Source organism: Camelina sativa, unplaced genomic scaffold, assembly GCF_000633955.1.
Source record: "Camelina sativa cultivar DH55 unplaced genomic scaffold, Cs unpScaffold00519, whole genome shotgun sequence".
Lineage (NCBI taxonomy): Eukaryota > Viridiplantae > Streptophyta > Magnoliopsida > Brassicales > Brassicaceae > Camelina > Camelina sativa.
The window spans coordinates 44,478-48,261 of NW_010921720.1; the positions used below are offsets into that span (position 1 = coordinate 44,478).

At 34.8% G+C, this 3,784-nt stretch overlaps 1 long non-coding RNA gene across 2 annotated transcripts; it reads right to left on the bottom strand.

Annotated features, from left to right (window-relative positions):
• On the bottom strand, nucleotides 1-2,844 carry LOC104773367. 2 transcript variants are annotated; one of them, XR_765105.2, is made up of 8 exons: nucleotides 2,464-2,844; nucleotides 1,919-1,985; nucleotides 1,603-1,714; nucleotides 1,240-1,263; nucleotides 1,096-1,155; nucleotides 813-1,001; nucleotides 551-712; nucleotides 1-71 (listed from the first exon to the last, which is right to left on the bottom strand). It is a non-coding gene; the product is annotated as an uncharacterized LOC104773367 (long non-coding RNA). The 2 variants fall into 2 exon arrangements; XR_765106.2 differs by having other exon boundaries at nucleotides 804-1,001.
• Between the last annotated feature and the right edge of the window lie 940 nt (nucleotides 2,845-3,784).

Genomic DNA, 3,784 nt, shown 5'->3' on the forward strand with positions numbered 1-3,784 from the left:
ATTCCACCACCGACAATGGCAATGTCATGTTGTGGAGCATCGTCAATAGAATTTCTTTTTGCATTACTCTCCTAAATCATTTAGTAAATCGAGAACAAAACCAATAAAAGACATTACAACCCGACATTACAACATTAAAAACGGAACAACTGATAAGCTAGTCCAAGGCTTGAGCAAGACCTATGTTTTTCTATAGCAATACCCGCGGAGGTTTAAAGCATGCACTAACACTAGTATTGTTTACATTGTGTGCTAAACACATAAAGCAAGTAACAAAGTCTATGTTTACATTGTCTGCTAAACACATAAGGCATGTAACAAAATCCAAAACAGGCAATGATAGCATCTCATAGCTCAAACAGCACAGAACCTATGTAAATGCATCAATAGATGAACTAACCCTATTAAACCCAATACTGTACTTAGCTCCACAATCAAATCCATTATCCATAAATATTAAAACTTTTGCACATCATACCCATTTTGTTGGTCGATACAAAGAAGATGAAAGATTGCTGAACCTAGACTAGAAAAATAGAGAGAGAAGGACCTCGAGATTGACACCAAAACTTGAGTAATAGCTCCGCCGGCATTGGATTGATTCGGCATTAGAGATTCCTCTGGTTGGCGAACTCGGCGCTCAGATGTGTAAGGCATCTATTTTCTACAGCGGCCTGCAACTTCTCTCGGTAGTTGCACCACTTCTCTCAAGCTAATATTTATAAACAAAAACAGATTCGGTTATCAAATTTTTTACAAAAGATCAAAGTGTTGTTTCTCAAGATTTAACACCAATTACTGACATTTTCTACCTGCATGCTTCATTCACTCAAAATTGCTCTCAGCCTTTCGTTTTCTTCAACCACAAACAAACTTAGAATCTTCAATAAGTGTAAAGATATTCCCTACAATACTGGTACTGCTGACACGCTGCACCCATCTGCATCTCTCTCGTCTATCAATGAACGAGCAAGCCATAGCTCAGATTGAAGTTGATTCATCTGCAAGGGAGGTGTTTACAAAAACATTCACATTGGTAATATTTATAGAGTTTTGTTTCATCATATGGAGATTAAGCTTCAGAACAAGTCTTACCTCAGCTGAAAGTGTCCTAAGCTCTTGATCTCGAGCAGCTAAAAGATTTGCGAGATCAACCTAGCAAGCATTATTATAAACTTAACTGTAGCAAGAGTAGTTAAGCTATTTGATATTATAAAGGAAGCCAGAGCCAATCCTCACCTGAGGAGTATTGGTGCACGAAACCTGAAAGCACAGAGCACTTTATCAATATCAAAAGCACCAAAAGTGCTTTGCCAAAACTGTTGGTCTCAAATTGGAGATAAAGATCGGTTTAGAATTTAGTTCCACATTAGCATATAACATTCATTCCAATGGTTTTTTCCATTACAAACCAATTGTAAGAACATTCATTTAGTGTTCTGATTTTAGGAAACACAGTTAAATTTGGCATCAAAAGGATATGTCAAGAGCTCTGTAACATCCTGGAATATAAAAAACTAGCGACGTGACGTGATAGGCAACCAGCCATTCACAGATGTATAAACCTATGAAATCATAAACGAGACCAGAGCCAATTCTCACCTGAGGTGTGCTTCCATGATCAGATTGTTGGTAAATGCTGAAGAGGAGAATATAATGACTTCAACATGTCAGGACGGGAATTAACAGAATTGCAATGCATGCAGCACATAACCTGAAATCACACAGCATTTATCAAAATCAGACAACACCAAAAGTACTTTAGCAAAAGTATTGGTTTTAAATCTAGTTCTACAGTAATATATAACATTTAGTCCACAACCCCAAAGTAAGCATTTTCATCCAGTGTTCTAATTTTAGGCAACACAGTTAAATTTTGCGTAAAGAGATTATGTCAAGAGCAGAACGAGTCACTCACCGATGTACAAACCCATGAAGAAAGCCATCGCACATTGCTTCAACCAACATGATGATGATCCTGCAGTCTGCAGAGTGCAAATCATATTTACATTAAATAGTTTTCCTCCACCCACACATATTATAAGTGTGAAAGAGCACAACCAGAGTTTTACAACATTAAAAAAAACGGAACAACTGATAAGAAAAGAGAATAAGCTATTCAGAGAATCCAAGGAAGGCTTGAGTAAGACGTATGTTCTTCTAAAGCAACAGCCGCGTAGGTTTAAAGCATGCACTAGGATTGTTTACATTGTGTGCTAAATACATAAAGCAAGGTAACACAGTCTATGTTAATTCCAATCAGAATGAAAGCAGAGAGGGAAACAGCAGAACAAACAAGTGTGGGTGTGGGTGGGCTTTATCTCAAACAAACAGCAGACTCAAATCTCATCAAGTCTCTGGCTTTCTCAATTCCAATAGTCAACAACACATTTCTACTCTTACTGCAACCTCTAAGATTTTTTATAACAAAATCATTAAGCAAGTCAGAGATGAAGAAATCACCGGCGAAAATAAGAGTGTGAGCTTGGCCGCCAATGAAAGCTCTGATATTGTGATCACTCAAGTCTCCATTATAACTCCAAGTTTCTACACACACACACACATACACACACCGTCTTCTACAGGAAACACCAGTCGGACCCAATTTCGAATTTCTCCAACTAACCCACTTGAATGATTCGATCCCTGAAGAACCCTCGACTCGGGAAATTCAAATTAAGCCGGATTTGAAAGAGATGTTGTTATGGGTAGTTAGAGGCAACAACACTGCGTTACTAACGACTGTCGAAAGAACAGAACTGGAGAAGATTTGTACATTGCTCTCAATCTGGGGAGGAGACTGTAGCGGAGACGCCGGAGAGAGAACAAGGAGGAGCCAAGGGAAAAGAAATATGACTTATTATTTTTTTTTAAAATAAATTTAAATTAAATCATGGACTTAATTAATAGCTAAGTAATTAAAAGATTATTCTTTCCAAATTTATATCCTCACTTAATTTGTTACCCCCATCATATTGTTATTATTTCATAATTTCAATCTCAAAATAAGACATTGAAAATGTTTCTAAATAAAATTGGAATATAAAATGATTAAGCGTAATAATCTGAGTTTATGAGCATTGCTAATCAAAAGCTCTATGAATAATAACAAACATAGTGCAAGGGAATAGAAATTTTAATGAGACTATAAGAGATACAAATGTGTCCAAGATATTAAAGAAGGTTGTTGGTGGAGGAGGAGGGTGTGTTACAATTTTTGTTTAACAACCTTAAAACCTTTTTGTGTTTTTATCCTGTTGGAATTTTTTGATTTAAACTTTTTATTTAGTGGAAATTAAACCCTACGGAATGATGCATTCCATTTATGTTATTAGTTTAAAATGTTACATTCTCTCCATAATTAATCTGATCTTCGTTTGATTTGAATATTACAAACCATGAACAAAAATATATATATACATATTAATTTGGACTGAATCTATTATATTACATGTTTCTATTGGATAACAGTCATTGAATTAATTAATATCCAAAAGTAAATCTTTATAAATGATAAGGTAATACGGATTCCTTACTACAAATACTTTTGAGTATTTTTCGAAAATTACTAACTGAAATCTCACTAGATCGGATGAATGTCTTATTTCTGGATTCCAACATTTTGGATGTTTTTTACAACATATATTTTAGATATTTGTTAAAAGCCATAGTATGAATTTGAGTAATATTAAGTATATTTTTCAGAATAAAATATTATTTTTAATTACCTAAAAACATGTGTGTAATCTGGTAGTCAATCCTCTTTTTTTTTTTTTTTTTTTTT